At 38.3% G+C, this 17,006-nt stretch overlaps 1 protein-coding gene across 1 annotated transcript in view; it reads right to left on the bottom strand.

Moving 5' to 3' along the window:
* Positions 1–17,006, bottom strand: part of RTN1 (reticulon 1) — a 268,450-nt gene that overhangs the window by 209,087 nt on the left and 42,357 nt on the right.

Raw genomic sequence — 17,006 nt, 5'->3', positions numbered from 1 at the left:
TTGTATATACAGGAAATGAAATCTTTGTCTGATACGTAATTTCCTAATATTTCCCCCCATTGAACTGGCTGCCTCTTCACCTTTTTGACAAAGTCTTTTGAGGTGCAGAAGCATTTGATTTTGAGGAGTCCCCATTTATCTGGTTTTTCTTTTATTGCTTGTGCTTTGGGTGTAAAGTTTAGGAAGCTACCTCCTATTACTAGGTCTTGAAGATGTTTCCCTACATTTTCTTCTAGAAGCTTTATGATGCTAGTTCTTATATTTAGGTGTTTGATCCACTTTGAGTTAATTTTTGTGTAGGGTGTAAGATAGGGGTCCTCCTTCATTCTCTTGGCTATTGAGCTCTTCCATGCCCAATTATTGAAAAGACTATTTTGTCCCAGTTCAGAGGATTTGGGGGCCTTGTCAAAAATAAGTTGACCATAAATTTGGTGGTCTATTTCTGCACTCTTGATTCAATTCCATCGGTCATTTATGGCTTCTGTCTTTATGCCAGTACCATGCTGTTTTGACCACTGTGGCTTTACAATAAGTTTTAAAGTCAGGGAATGTTAACCCTCCCACTTCGTTCTTCTTCTTTAGGATGCTTTTAGCTATTCATCTTTTCCTTCCAGATGAATTTGGTATTTAGCTTTTCCAAATCTTCAAAGTAGGTTGTTGGAATTTTGATTGGTACTGTGTTGAACCTGTAGATCAATTTGGGAAGAATTGACACCTTAACTATATTTAGCCTTCCTATCCATGAACAGGGAATGTCTTTCCACCTATTTAGAGCTCCTTTGATTTCTTTTAGCAATGTTACGTAGTTTTCTGTGTACAAGTCCCTAGTTAAGTTCATTCCTAAGTATTTGATACTTTTAGTTGCTATATTGAGTGGAATTTTTTCCTTAACTAGAAATGTTACTAATTTTTGCACTTTAATTTTATATCCCACTATCTTGCTGAATTTGTTTACTAGCTCAAGTAACTTTGCTGTAGATCTCTCAGGATCTTCCAAGTATAGTATGATATCATCTGCAAATAATAAGAATTTTACTTCTTCCTTTCCAATTTAGATACCATTTATTTCTTTGTCCTGCCTGATTGCTCTAGCTAGAACTTCTAGCACAATATTGAATAATAGTGGTGACAGTGGGCATCCTTGTCTCATTCCTGATCTTAGGAGGAAAGCTTTCAGTGTCTCTCTCTATTGAGTACAATGCTGGCTATCAGTTTTTCATATAGTCCCTTTATCATATTGAGGTATTTGCCTTTGATTCCTGTCTTTTGGAGAGTTTTATCAGAAAAGGATGCTGAATTTTGTCAAATGCTTTTTCAGCATCAATCGAAATGATCATGTGATTTTTCCCTCTCGATTTGTTAATGTGCTGTATTACATTAATTGATTTTCTTGTGTTGAACCATTCTTGCATTCCTGGTATAAACCCCACTTGGTCATGGTGTATAATTCTTTTAATGTGCTGTTGGATTCAATTTGCTAATATTTTATTGAGAATTTTTGCATCTATGCTCATTCGGGAGATTGGACTGTAGTTTTCCTTTCTTACAGCATCTTTACCCAGTTTTGGTATTAAAATCATATTAGCTTCATAAAATGAGTTCCTTTTTCCTCAATTTTTTGAAAAGTTTGAGCAGGATTGGTGTTAATTCTTTATGGAATGTTTGATAAAATTCCCCTGTGAAGCCATCTGGCCCTGGGTTTTTGTTTGTAGGAAGATTTTTGATGACTAATTGAATCTCTTTACTTGCGATTGGTTTGTTAAGATCTTCTATTTCTTTCTAGTCAGGGTAGCTTGTTTGTGTGTCTCAAAGAATTTGTCCATTTTATCTAAGTTGTCTAGTTTGTTGGCATATAGTTGTTCATAATACCCTCTTATGATTTCTTTTATTTCTTCAGGGTCTTTAGTAACGCACTCCTCATTTCTGATTTTGTTTATTTGCATCCTCTCTTTTTCTTTGTCAGTCTTGCTAGCAGCCCATCAATTTTATTGATTTTCTTAAAAGAACAACTTTTGGTTTTATTGATTCTTTCTATTGTTCTTTTGTTCCCACATTCACTTATCTCTGCTTTAATCTTTGTTGTTTCTCTTCTCCTATTTGCTTTGGGGCTAGTTTGAGCTGCTTTCTCAAGTTCCTCCAGGTTAGCTGTTAAGTCCTTGATTTTTGCTCTTTCTTGTTTTTTAATACAGGCGTTTAAGGCAATAAATTTCCCTCTCAGCATAGCCTTTGCTGCATCCCATAAGTTCTAATAAGCTGTTTTCTCATTTTCATTCATGTCCAGATAGCTACTGATTTCTCTAGCAATTTCTTCTTTGACCCACTGGTTGTTTAAGAGTGTGTTATTTAATCTCCATACATTTGTGAATGTTCTCGTTCTTTGGTGGTTATTGAGATCCAGCTTCATCTCGTTGTGAACACAGAAAGTGCTTTGAATAATTTCAATATTTTCAGATTTATAAACACTTGTTTTGTGCCCCAACATATAATCTATCCTGGTGAATGCTCCATGAACTGTAGAGAAGAATATATAACCTTGTGCTTTGGGGTGCAATGACCTATATATGTCTGTTAGGTCTAATTCATTTATCAAGCTATTTAACTTCTCTATTTCCTTGTTGATCTTCTGTCTGGTTGTTCTATCTATAGAAGAGAGTGGTGTATTGAAGTCTCCTACTCTTATTGTTGAAACATCTATCACTCCCTTCAGTTTTTCCCAATGTCTGTCTCATGTACTGTGGAGCTCCTTGATTGGAAGCATAAATATTTATGACTGTCACATCTTCTCGGTGAATTGACCCTTTAGTTAGTGTATAGTGTCCTTCTTTGCCTCTTATAATGTCTTTACATTTAAAGTCTATTTTGTCTGATATTAGTATAGCTACTTCTGCTTTCTTTTGGTTACAACTTGCATGGAAAATCTTTTTCCATCTTTTCACTTTCAATCTATTTGTATCCTCTTGTCTAAGATGAGTCTCTTGTAAGCAGCATATAGCTGGATTATGTTTCTTAATTCATTCTGCCACTCTATATCTCTTAATTGGTAAATTTACTCCGTTAACATTCAAAGTTATTCCTGAAAATGCATTTCTTGATTCCACCATCTTATCTTTTTTATTTTATTTGTCAGATCTATATATTCTTTTCCCTCTTTCTCTTTGTATTTTTTAAATTATGCTTAGTGGTACTCTTTAATTTCTGTGGCCTCCTCCAGACCTCCCTCTCCTGCCTTTTTTTTTTTTCCAGCCAGCAGAACCACTTTTAATATTTCTTATACAGCTGGTCTCTTGATGATAAATTCCTTCAGGACTTCTTTGTCTGTGAAAACTTTAATCTCTCCTTCAATTTTGAAGGACAATTTGGCTGGGTACAGAATTCTTTGCTGGAAGTCTTTCTCTTTCAGAATCTTGAATATATCATACCACTGCCTTCTCGCCTCCAGGGTGCTAGTTGAGTAGTCTGAACTCAGTCTTATTTGATTTCCCTTGTAGTAGATTGTTTCTCTCTTTCCATTTTCAGCTTCTCTTCAACATTTGACAGACTGATTAGTATATGCCTTGGGGAAGGGCTATTTGGATTTATTTTGTTTGGAGTTCTCTGAGCTTCTTTAACTTGTTTATTTATGTCTTTTATGAGGGTTGGGAAGTTTTCCCTGATTATATCCTCAACTACTCTTCCTAGTCCTTTACTCCTCTCTTTTCCTTCTTGATTCTTATATTTGTGCACTTTGTTTTGTCTATCATTTCCTTGAGATCCAATTCATTTTTCCATCTTTTTTGTCATTTCCTTTTTTGAGTCTTCAAAGTCAATTATCCTGTCCTCTGTATCACTTATTCTTTCTTCTAAGTCTCTTCAAATCTGGTGTTGTGTGCCTCTAGTATGTTTTATATTTGGTTAGCAAAGTCTTTAATCTTTCCTCTTTATGCTCTTCTACTGTCTTCTTGATCTCCTTTATGTCATTTGCTATCCCACTTATTTTATTAAGTAGAGTTGTGTGAACATCTTTGATTAGTTGTCCTGGCATCTGTGTCTCCTCTGGTGTTTTAATTTGGTCAATAGGCAGGGCTTATCTGTCTGCCTTGTGATATGCTTAGTGATCTTCTACTGTCTTCGTCACATGTAAATATTTTGATTGATTTACTTTGGGAGTTGATTTCTTTAAGTAATCTAAGGCCCTGTTTTTGTGGAATGATTGTACAGCAGGGAGTAGGGCACAGAGTGGAGTACTCAGTACAGTGGTTTGTTTCAGGGCAGATATAGGTGCAGATTGGGGATGTTAAGCTGATGTTTGTGAACGTGGGTGCCCAGCAGCCAAGGAGGATGGAGCTGTGTGGGTGCACCTGTCTGGGGTGTGTGACCTTGTTGTGCGCTGGTCTAACACACGGGGCCCTTTGTGCGCATGCACAGAACTATGGCAGTGGGTCGGCATTGTGCCTTTGTGGGCTGGGGACAGATATGGCCTGGCTGTGCAGGTCAGCACTTTCTCAGAGCTGGGAAGTGAGGCTGAGGGCCATGCACTGGTGCAGTTCTAGGGCTGCTGTAAAGTGTGGTTCCCAGGGCTAAATGAAGTTATTGGGGACCATGTGCATGCGTGGGCCTGGGAGTGCCATAAATGGATGCACAGAGCTCAGGCGGGGCCAAGTGAGGCTGTGCGACTCCATGGGCCATAGTAGGGGAGTGGGGGGGTGGGACAAGAGGTAGCCTAGGTATGGAGGTTAGTGCCTGTGGCCTTTATGGGCTGACAACAGCCTTCAGGGAACAGGGAGTGGGAGGTAGTGCTCAGGAGAGGTGCAGGAGAGGTGGGATGGGCTGCACTTGGGGTAGGGTGAGGGACAGGTATGTGCACTGGGGGCCGGTAGGGTGGGGGCACCTGGAACGCGGGGAATGGGAGCAGATGACGGGGTTCAGGTGCATGGGGTGTGGGGTGAGTCGCCAGTCACGGGGCTGTGCTGGTGAGGGTAGCCTGCCCAAGGAACTCAGCCTGGATTACTTCCTAGTCCCAGGCTCCTGTCTGTGCACTCCCACGGGCTCTGCACCTCCCCGCCAGGCTCCAGCTCTCTGCCTCTCAGTTCCTCGGCCTCTGCAACTATGGCTGCTGCATGTGGTGCAGAAGGCTCTCCAAGGTCAGCAGCACTCCCAAATCACCATCTCAGTCGCCCTCCTGTCCCTTTTCTAACTTTTCCGTGGAGCAGGGCTAATCTGGAGCTACTCTATTCAGCCATCTTCCTGGAAGTCGACAATTGATTTTTGATAATGTGGTCAAGCCAACCCATGTGGAACAGAGTAGACTCTTCAATAAATGGTGTTGGAGAACTGGATGTCTAAATGCAAAAGAATGAAAGAGGATCCATATCTGACACGCTATACAAAAATTAACTCAAAACGGATCAAAGATCTAAACATTAGAGTTAAGCTCATAACAGTTTTAGAAGAAAATGTAGGGAAATAGCTTGTAAATCTTATAATACAAGGTGGTTTCCTAGACCTCATACCCAAAGAATGAGCAATGAAAATAGAAATAGATAAATGGGACTTCCTCAAAAGTAAATACTTTGTGCATCAGAGAACTTTATCAGGAAAGTAAAAGGACAGCCTGTGCAATGGGAGACAATATTTGGGAACCACATATCAGATAAGGGTTTAGTATCCAGAATATATTAAGAGATTTTACAACTCAACAACAAAAAGACAAACAATCCAATTAAAAAACAGGCAAAAGATATGAACAGACACTTTTCAGGAGAAAATAAAAATGGCTAAAAGGGAAATGAAAGATACTCAATTTCACTGGCTATTAGGGAAATACAAATCAAAACTACACTGACATATCATCTTCACACCCACTAGAATGGCCATTATAAAAAAATACAGAAATGACAATTGCTGGAGAGGATGTGGTGAAAGAGGCACACTTACCCACTGTTGGTGGTAATGTAAAATGGTGCAACCACTCTGGAAGGCAGTTTGGCAGTTCCTAGGGAAGCTAAGCATAGAATTGCCATATAATCCAGCAATCCCATTACAAGGTATATATTCAGAGTAACTGAAGGCAAGGACACAAACGGACATTTGCACAACTATGTTTATAGCAGCATTATTTATGATTGTCAAGAAATGGAAACAGCCTAAATGCCCATCAACAGACGAATGGCTAAACAAACTGTGGGATATACATATGATGGAATATTGCACAGCTGTAAGACAGAATAAAGTCGTGAAGTATGTAACAACATGGATGAACCTTGAGGACATTATGTTGAGTGAAATTAGCCAGAAACTAAAGAACAAATACTGTATGGACTCACTAATATGAACTAACATTAATGAGTGACGTTTGAGAGTTAAGGTTAAGAACACAGGTTTTCAGAAGATAGAAAGGGAGGTAAAGATTAGGCATTTGCTGCTGAAGGAATTAGAATGTGCAGCAAGATTATTGTAAAAATTCAGGAGTGAATAGCACAATATTTTCTGATGGTAGGACAATAATATAAGTACACCGAATAAAGCTGATTGTGAGTATGGTTGAGGAAGAAGGGCTGTGGGTACATATGAAACAAGAAGAAAAGATAGAAGATAAAGGCTGAGATGATATAATTTGGGAATGCCTGGAGTGGACAATGCTTGTGATTAAATGTACAAATAGACTCTAGCTTGCATTGATTGTACTTTTTCCTGCAGACTGTCCCATTTTCAACACCTTACAATGTTGAAATTCATTTATTCTCCCTCATGAAAAACATTTTTATATTTGTATACATTATATTTTTATATTATGCATACAACAGACTACACTGAGCAGCCGCAAGAAGGAATGAAGTTGTGAGGCATGCAATTAGGTGAATGAAACTTAAGGACAGTGTGTTCAATGACATGGCAGAAACAAAAAGACAAATATTATCATGCCTCACTCCTATGGATAAACCAGGATATACAAATTTGGAGAATTGAACTCGAGAGCATGCGTTATCTGGTTGGGGCCTATTGCAAAGTGTCCTAGATTGTAAGCTCTTACAGCAGTCACATATATTCAGGAGTTGTAACTGTTATTTCTAAATTCTGAGATACTGAGTTATTTGTATATAACCTGGTCATTCCCTGAAACTTTGGATATTTATGTGACACCTAAGACTCAGAATTAGAGCACTGAAGCTAAAAAAGTCAGCGGTACCCCATACAGCAACTGCTTAAAAAATTGATAAAATGATCAGACTTCAACTAGAGATATGAATGAAAATTGATTTGAATAGGACTAAGGTAAATCAGAATTCAAGGTAAAAATGATAAGGTCCATATATTAAAACTTCAACTTCTGTGTGAGACCAAAGGGAGAGATGTTTACTTGGTGCAAAACTTATATTTTGGGTACTGCATTATCTAATTTAACTTGTATGGCCATTTTATTTGAACACAATCATTACATGGAATCTTAACAGGGCATGAGATCATGTTGGTTTGTACAGATTAGTGTGATGCCCCAATATATCCCAGAGTAATATGAGCAGAGAATAAAATAGTATTTACAAATTCCCTTTGGGGGCTGGGGAGAAAGGAGGAAATATTCAACTTCCCCATCTGGGGAATTCCTGATATTCTTGCAAGCAGTGGGGACAACCAATTCAATAGGCTTAGCCTTCCATCTTGGGATGTGCCCCCGTGAAACTTATTCCTGCAAAGTGAGAGGCAAAGCCTACTTAAAATTAGGCCTAAGAGTCACCCCCAGAGAACCTCTTTTGTTACTCAGACATGGTCTCTCTCTCTCTCTAAGCAACCGTGGCAGGTGAACTCTCTACCCTCCCTGTTATGTGGGACAGGACTCCCAGGATGAGCCAGGACCTGGCATCATGGGGTGGAGAAAGCCTTCTTGACCAAAAGAGGAGAGAGAGAAATGAGACAAAATAAAGCTTCAGTGTCTGAGAGATTTCAAACAGAGTCAAGAGGTTATCCTAGAGGTTATTTTTATGCATTATATAGATATCCCTTTTTAGCTTATGGTGTATTGGAGTGGCTGAAAGGAAATATCTGAAACTGTTGAACTGTGTTCCAACGGACTTAATTCTTGATCATGATTATATATAACTACATAGCTTTTACAGTGTGACCTTATGATTAGGAAAACCTTATGTCTGATGCTCCTTTTATCCAGGATATGGACAGATGAGTAAAAAAAAAAAAAATAAGGATAAAAATAAATGAATAAATAATACGGGGGGATAAAGAGTAAAAAATTGGGTAGATTGAAATACTAGTGGTCAATGAGAGGGAGGGGTAAGAGGTATGGGATGTATAGTTTTTTTCTCTTTATTTCTTTATCTGGAGTGATTAAAATTTTCTAAAAATGATCACGGTGATAAATGCACAACTATGTGATGATAATTATGAGCCACTGATTGTATACTACATGGATGCCTGAGTGTGACAATTTCTCAATTAAAATATTGTTTTTGAATGCCTCTGTCCAGGTCTTTTCCCAGAATAGTTATAAATACTCCTTTCATTAGGAAAGCAAAAAGAAAAGTTACAGCGATAGCACCACACTATGAAACCCATTCACTGAATCATTCACCAAGTCATTGCTACAAAGAAGCTGAAGCCAGGATTGCACAAACTGCTACAAAAGGTTAACAATGTACAGTCAGTTCTGCTAAAATGTGACTTCTATGCTCTTAAAAGTCACCACGCCATGCTACACTTTGCAAAACCACAGTAAGAGTCACAAAGATTATGAGAAAATGTGAGTTGGGGAATGACATCCAAAATGTCATCAGTGGCGGGTACGTGGGTGATTCACTGGTAGAATGTTCACGTTCGATTCCTGGACCATGCACACCCCCGTGAAAATTCCATCAATGAAAAATAAAAATAAATACAGAAACCTAATAAAAATGGAAGCCCATATGTAAAATGGTTAAGCTATACATAAATACTTCAATAGATTTGGCACTGTACCTTGAAACATCTCTAAAGGCTTCTGCAGTGGGTGTCAGAAGGCTTGCGCGTTATTATGGAGTGGTGGAAGGAGGAGAATCTAAAATAAGATGGAAAGTTATAACGCCAGATGTGATGGGTGTGGCTCATAACACAAGCGAACATGATATGGTAAACTGAGTAGCTGGTAGATATTCGAAGTGCATGTACCATGTATTTCTAAGCAGCTCAATTCAGCCGGGTGCAGTTTTCTGAGTTCATGTAGATTCTTGTGTATGAAATTGTGCACAAACAACACAAAATTTGTGTTATGCTCAAATTATTCCCTAATATACTAATTGCAGTGGCATAAACTCATGTTTACAAAACAAGCTTTATGCAGAGGAGCCAGCCTTTCCAGAATATCAACTAGTTCCATCTCCCTACCCATTATCATTGACAGCTCTTCCAACATGAAAATGTTAGAATGGCCATAGTCCAAATACCCCTAAAGAGTGGGAGAAAGAGCAAAAGTGATGGTGGAGTTATACAGAGAATGAAGAATTTAACAAACGAATATGATTGCTGAATATTGATAATAATATTATATTCTTTGAGTCTCCAGTATCATAGAGCAGCTAGAAGTAAAAACCTAAAATTGTGGAATTGTAACCCATACCAAACTCTGAAATCTGTTCTACAACTTATTGTTATGCTGTGCTTTGAAATTTATTGCTTTTTATGTATATATGTTATTTTTCACAAAAAAGAAAGAAGTGATGATAAAATATATATATATATATTCCTTCTAGCCTCCAATGTTTTGAAATAGCTAGAAGGAAAAACCTGAGCTGATGGTAGGATAGCCCATGACAAACTCTGGGATCTGTCCTGTAACTACTTGTTGAAGAGTGCTTTGAAAACTATTGCTTTTTTCTTTCTTTGCTTTGTATGTATGTTATATTATACAATTAAAAAGTTAAAAAAAGAAACAAGAAAAAGAAACTATGGAGGCAAGAATGCAGTGGGTTGAAATACTTTAAGTGCTGAAGGAAAACAGCTGTCAGCCATGATTTTTTATATCCTCTTTTTTCCAAAATAAGGAAGAGATTAAAACATTCTCAGATAAACAAAAGTTAAGAGAATTCATCGCCACTAGACCAGTTCCACAAACAATGCTAAAGGTGGTTCTTCAGATGGAAAGGAAAGGACACTAGAAAATGGTTCAAAGCAGCATAAAGAAATAAAAATTGGTGGTAAAGATAACCATTTGGGTAATTATAAATGTCAGTATTATTGTATTGTATAATTTGGTATGTATCTCCATTTTTTTTCTCCTACAGTTGCATAAAAATGCAAATACATAAAAATTAATGATTAAAAAAACAAGCGTTATAACAGAATTGATTGTGACAAACATTGAAATATAGTAAAATCTTTCAATAATTTGCAGTGAGATGGGGCATGACCAAGAAAATCTTTTGTATCACAGCAAGATTTGCTGGTCATCTCATTGTAAAGAAAATAAAAGAATTGTTGAATGTTGTTACCCATTTTTCTTTTACAAAAAAAGACAAGTAATCTAAATTTGCTGACCTCTTCTACGATGACAACGCCTTATGCAATATAGTACGTTGTAGGGATTTTAGTAAAAATAAACACATGCAATCTCTCTTTTCATTGTAAACCTGGCATTTTAACCACAGGGGAGAAAGAACAAGTCTTTCAAAACAGAACTGAGCTATAGACGGAGCATTTTGAAAACGAATAATTGGAAATGATTTCATTATTAGGTTGCTGAAAATGATGTGTGTCATATATAAAGATCCATGTCTGCACACAATAAACTGGAAACTGAATTTTCCAACCCATCTAAAAGTTTTCCATATGAGGAGCTTCTGTGGGTTTTGAAACCAAGTGTTAAAAGTATAAAAAGCATCACTCCCAATCAGTTTGCAGGGAAAATCATCAGGGAAGATATAGATTTACTAGCCAAGTTTAATAAAAATCTTTCCATTATTGGTGGATGGGAATGAAAAATGAATATCCAGAGTTAAAAACCATTGATCTACTTATCTATTTGAATATATGTATCTTTGTAAGATATAGTTTTCATATTTGACAGCCATTAAAACTAAGCACAGAAAATGTTCTAAAAATGATCCAAGATGATGAATACAGAATTACAGCAATGATATTATAAGCCATTTATTATACACCATGTATGGACTGTATGCGTGTGAAGAATTCTCAATAAAAATATTTAAAAAGAAAACTAAGCATAGGGATAAACTAAGCTTAGAGACAGACCTTCAGATCATTCCAGCACAGTGTTAAGCTAAGATTTTTTTAAAGCTTTGAAAAAAATTGTGAAAGCATTTGCAATCACATTTGTTCTACATTTTGCTCACTATTGAGAGCAAAAATATTTGTAACAACAAATAGAATAAAGTATACAATTATTTTAAAGTGTTATCTCTTTCTATGTATCTAATATCTAATATATTTATACATATATCATTTATAAATAATACACACAAATACATATGTCCAGACTTTATTTTACTGCTACACATCATGATCAAATAAGTTTTGAAGACCACTGCTAGAGCCAATAAGAAGATAAAGTAGTTGGAACTGCATTCAACTGCATTTTATTAGAAACCCCACTTAATGGTGTAACTTAGTTGGGGATTAATCTTCTCATGTAAAATAAGTCTAAATGTAGGAAGTTCCAGGCCAGGACTCATGCAAGGCTCAGGTTCCTTCTATCTTTCCACTCAGCTTTAACATATGGCCTGTGTCCCCAAGCAGACAAGATGACTGCTGTATTCTCAGACATCAATCCCGCATTCCAGGCAGGAAGAAGAGGGAAGGACAAGGGGGAAAAAGGCAGGAGGCATAACAGCTGAAGGTTTGGACAGAAACCCCAGGGGATAAAATCCAAGGAGGTTAATTCAGGTTCTTACTTTATGCAAATCAAGATAGACAATACAAGCTTCAACAAGAGTTACTGTAGAGAAGTGAGCAGAAAACCCAATCACCGGATGAAATTAAGATTTGGTCAGGGGAGGGGGATGTGTGCAATTATAATACAGTAAGGGATCAGACTATAAAATACTCTGTGTCAATAAGGGTTGTCTTTTGCAAAGGTAAGTCTTCTTAGCATGCCAAATAGCACATGATGAGTTTACAAGAGGGCAGGACAGGGCATCATAAACATTTTCTGTTTTGAAGGCAACAATCAAACATAGAGCTAAGTTCTAGTATTTATGCACCCATTTATTCCGGAAAGCATTAGAGCCTAGAGGTGGCAGGCACTGAGCCAAGCACTGCGGTGACAAGGGTAGTGATACCTGCCTTCATGGTACTTACAGTCCAGTGAGGGAAAGAGACATTAATTAGTAGTAACAGAAACAAAAATGTAATTGTAAGCTGTTCTACGTACTATGAAGGAAAAGTACAGGGCACCATAAGCTCTTTAAAAAACAGGGTCAACCAAGTTGATGCTTTAAAGGGAGAAACTGCATTTTTTAAAAGGCAGCCAAAGAAACATACCTTTTTTCTTAAAAAAGTCATCAAGTTGCCCTATAAGTCTTCCCTAAAGTTTCCTTCAATTGCTTATCAAAACAACCCTGCATTCCATGATCCTGACAAAGGGGGTGTCATGAAGAAGATCAAGTCCATGGGTCTTGTTTGTAAAGATTGTCACGTAGCCTTTTCAATAAAAATGCCAAAATGCTCCCAACATTTCTTTATTAATGAAAAATTTTTATTTACCTTTTTCTAATATACTAAAACACCTATATATACTTTCAGTCTCCTTTTGATTTTTTGTTTGTTTGTTTAAGAAAAAATCTAAAGAGTGGGAATACTGATTGAACAATGTAAATATGACTCTGGGAACAGCACACCAGATGAGCAGCCTGCAATGCACCATGTCAGAGTGTACCTGCTTGCCCGCAGCTTTGCCAGCAGCGTGTTTTATTGTTTTCTCTATTTTTGTTAATTGAATAGGTAAAACCATTGCCTGATTCTTTCTTCCTTATTGTGAGAGTAAGCCACTTGCAAAAGTTGACTTACTCTGGTTTTCCTTTTCTTTTCTGTCATTTTGACGAACTATTTAGCCTCTCTAAGCTAAGATTCCTTATACATCAAATAGGGAATGTAACAGTACCCTCCCTATTGTTGCTATTTCAAATGAAATAATGTTCCAAAAATGCTAAGCCTGGTATCTGGCATGTAGCAAACATTCAACAGATGATAACTACTCTTTCTATTTATCCACTGTCAATTTAGTGACATTCTTTCAGATTTGTAAGTACTCTTATTACTGAGGAGTCTAGCCCCAAGCCAAAATCCTATGTGTAGTATTTCAGGCTCAACCTTAGGCATGTACAAGCCCTCCCCACACCAGTCTTGGTGCACAGCCAATGGACTGCAGTTTTCTGGGAGGAGTTATAGTGAAGGATTCTAATCACCCTGGGCCAGCCACTCTCATGCCTGTATCTGTGATTGTAGCCCAGGCACTTCCATTCTGAAACTTCCTTATCAGGGCTTTTGGCTGAGGAATGGTTTTCTCCACTCTGACCCAGTACCTTTCCACTCCTAGCCCTTCCTTCTCTCGATGCCCCTGGCCCAGGAGTCTGTGAAGCTACAGGAGCCTTTTGTTCAGGTTTCCTTGGCAGTGAGATGAGCCCTCCCTGCCTGCGCTGCATCCCCTGACCCATTAGTGCCCAATAGTCCAGCACCATTCCCTGGAGAGAAATGGAATGCTAGACACTAGTATTTACGTCTTGCTTGGGCTGTCCCAGTAAATGAACGGAGGTTTGACTGTCGTTTCCAGTTTGTCTCATTGTCCTAACAGACCACCTTGACACCTGCTTGCTCAACAATTATATTTCATGTAATAAACATCAAGCTAGCAAAATAATGGATGATATTTTCTCATATCTACCATTTTCTTTACTATCTTAATTTTGGTTATCTTATTTTATAGAAGTCTTTGTAAACAAATACATTTTGAAGGAGCATCTGTGGCTCTCTTCTAATATTTTGGCTTAAATTTCTGGATTCTATGGCACCTATTTTGATGGTCTAAATGTATGTGGCGGGGGAGGGGAGTCATCCTTTGGTTCGCAATCGTTTCCTAAAATTACCCCAAAAAGTGGTCTCTAAAATATAAGATGCAGTATAGTATGTACCAGCAAATGCTTGTATTTGTGGTGACTCTTGGAGCCTGTGGAAACTGAGGTAATTAAGAAAAAGACCCCCTTGCTTCCATTTGTCAGGCAACACCTAAAGGAAGGTGTGACGACAGCTCCCCTGCTGAAGTCCTTCATTCACCTTTAACCAAGACATGGCTGATTTTTTCTAAAATACAGTTTAAGAAACTACGGCAACAAAAAGGTTTTGCCAGGTGGGCAATGGTGGCTCAGTGGCAGAGTTCTCACCTGCCATGCCGGAGACCCAGGTTCAATTCCCAGTGCCTACCCATGCCAAAAAAAAAAAAAAAAAAAAAAAAAGCTTTGTCAAGCAATTAGTTGAAAAAGCCACTGGACAGCATTTTTACTTTCCCATTTGTATTCACTGACTGTGAAGTCTAGATCTCTAATTTCAAGGTGTCATTAGACTTAATGCTGTCATAATGTGTGAAAAGCCCTGATTTCATTCATGAGATTTGTTCAATAAAAGGTGAAAAAAATGCTCCATAATTTCTATGTAACTAAAATCTGGGCATAAACCACACATGATTTCCATAACCACTTCCTTCCAGTCTTCCAGCTTTGATGGGGAATACAGGGAATACAGGGCCTGCCCGTGTCCTAGCTTCTTTCCTTCTCCAGCCAGGTGGCCTGACGTTCTTCTCATATTTGTCAAACAAGCCCAAGATTTGGAGTCAGAAGACTCTGTCACTTAATTACTGTATAATATGTGGTAATCACTTAGCTCCTCTTAGCCTCAGACAGCCCCACAATAAAATGGAAATAATAGTAATAATAATGAGCTCACCTATCTGAAATAGCTTTAGGGAGGATCACATGCTAGAAATATGTCTATTTCTTGATGCCAGATTTGACCTCAAATAAGAAGCAGGGATCAGGAAGCGTCTTTAATATTGTGAACATAATTAGCAGCACTGAAATATATATTTGGGTGTGGTTCAAAGGTGAAATTTTAGGTTGTATATATGTTACTAGAATAGAAATTTTAAAAACATAAGGCTGTACAACACAAATAGTGAATGCTATTGTAAACTGTGGACTCCAGTTAATAGTATAATTATAAAAATGGCCTTTCTTGAAATGAAACAAATGGGCCATACTAATGCAAGGTATTAAAAGTAGGGTGGTACATGGGAACTCTGTATTCTATGTATGATATTTCTGTAAACATACAACTTCTCTTATAAAATAATTTATAAGAGATTATAAATTACATATATAATAAAATAATTTAAAATAAAAATATCTTCTTTTAAAAGAATAACGACAAAAGAAAGGCTCTTGCTTCAGAAACCAAGATGGCATATTAAAGGTTTCACAAACCTCCTACCTTGTCTGTCTGTCTTGCTGTTGCTCAGAATGTTTTCCCAGCTCCTGGTCTCTGATTTCAGATTCTCTAGATATGATTCTTTGCCTGTTCCTCCTGTCTCAGCTCAGGGTTTCTCAACCTTAGCAACTATTGAAAGTTTGGACTAGATGATTCTTTGCTGGGTGGAGCTGTCCTGTGCACAGTAGAATGCTTAGTATCACCCCTGGCTTCTACCCAATAGATGCCAATAGCAACCCTTAGTTGTATAAAAATGATTATCTCCAGACATTGCGCCAAATGTACTCTGGGAAGAAAAATCACCCTCTCCTCGGATCTGGTTGGGAACCTTAGCTAACCACCCCAAATCTGAACTCTGGGATATCTAACCTATGATCCCTGCTTGTCAGTTCTAACAAGTTAGAACCGACCAGGGAAAAACTCCCCTTGTTCTCAGCCTGGTATTCAAAGCCTGGGATATCCAAGCAGGTGTTCTAATTCAGAACAAGTTGCTATAAAATAATAATAAAATAGTTAAAATGTGCTTTCTGGGTGGGTTTTTGTTGAAGTTGCATTAGTCTGAGGGGGATCTACCTGATAAACGGCCAGCGGTGTGAGGAGGGCACAGCTATGCCACATGTGGGCCTTCTGGTCCCCAGCAGCACCCCTGCCGCGCTCTGCCCAGTGCGGCACCACCCTGCTGAGCTCATGCACAGCACAATTCTTAGCCTGTGCTCTCAGAGTTTCAAAGAATTTTGGTGCCCTATCTAACCTTCCATTTTAGAGAGGATAAAATAAAGGCTCATAAAGGCCAAATGACATATCCATTGTCACAAAGCTGTTGGGGGCTGAACTCAGACCAGAAGTTTATTGAGTTTATTGAGCACCTACTTGGTGTCAGCCTCAACACCTGGTTCTGAGGATACCACGCAGAAAGGACAAGCCCCTGATTTCATGGTTCGTACATTCTAGCGTAGAGAAGATGACAGACACATAACAGCATAGTATCAGCTAGCGGTGAGCACGAAGAAGAAAATAAAACAGATTTGACTGGAAGCTAGTGGTGGGAGGTGGGGAGGGTCATGGTATTTGGGCTGGGTAGTCTGGGAGGGCTTCTTGAAGGAAGTGGTATTCAAGCTGGTATCTGTGGATGACAAGAAGCATCCTGCCAGGTAAAGGTTTAGGGGCTCTAAATGAGTCTACAGCCATCAAGACATGCATATGTGCAGTTCTTCCTGCACTTCTCTTTGTGTTGCTTGGGTTCATTTTCTCACTGGACTTGCCCTCCTGTTGGGTGCCATGGCAACCCAGGTAGACCATTTTATTTTGCCTACCCAGTCACTCATCAGCCCACACGCCGTGCATACAAATCCTAGCAACTAGTCTGAAAACATTATTTAGGAAACAATAGACTCCATCACTCTTTGTATCAGCTCTAAGGACTTTTCGTCTCTAACTGACAATAAATCAGGCATCCTTGTCCTAGGAGAAACCCTAAGTCATTGCTCATCCTTCACAAATAATTAGCTTGGCCTTCTCAAGCCAGTTGCTACCTTGCTTTCAACAAACCCAAG

Source organism: Tamandua tetradactyla, chromosome 12 (genome assembly GCF_023851605.1).
Source record: "Tamandua tetradactyla isolate mTamTet1 chromosome 12, mTamTet1.pri, whole genome shotgun sequence".
In the NCBI taxonomy this organism is placed as follows: Eukaryota; Metazoa; Chordata; class Mammalia; order Pilosa; family Myrmecophagidae; genus Tamandua; species Tamandua tetradactyla.
Note: the sequence above shows the minus strand (reverse complement) of the source record. Positions and strands in the feature narration are given on the sequence as shown.